The following is a 455-nucleotide window of genomic DNA, read 5'->3' as shown; positions in this document are numbered from 1 at the left end:
TTAACACCTTCCAGAAATCTTGTAACCTGAATAAAAGTAAAGAAGACACTGATTTCATGGTAGTACAACAACTATCACTAGCTAGTGAATGTGGAAAAGATGATTTCTTATTTGGTAGCTGCACTGGTAAAGATATGGCCACCTGTGATATCAACAGTGAAAGATGAAAAAGGAGAAAAGGAAAAAACAGTAAAAGCCTAATGAGTACATTGAAAAGGCAGCTTTCTGCAAAACAAAAGCAGAACAGCAAGGGGAGCACATCCTATGGGAATTCTGCCAGATGAGGATACTTTTTCTCTCGGCACCAACAGTCTTTAAAGATGTGAGAGCTCAAAGACCAGTAAGGTCCACTTCCCTCCACAATCCTCACTATAGTCCTCTCCTTGGCTTACAAACTAAGAAAACATGTATCAAAACAGAAATGAGACGATGAGACTCAAAGCCTTGGTTCTTTC

This window comes from Rhinopithecus bieti, unplaced genomic scaffold (assembly GCF_001698545.2).
Source record: "Rhinopithecus bieti isolate Rb0 unplaced genomic scaffold, ASM169854v2 scaffold_5363, whole genome shotgun sequence".
Classification (NCBI taxonomy): domain Eukaryota; kingdom Metazoa; phylum Chordata; class Mammalia; order Primates; family Cercopithecidae; genus Rhinopithecus; species Rhinopithecus bieti.
Note: the sequence above shows the minus strand (reverse complement) of the source record.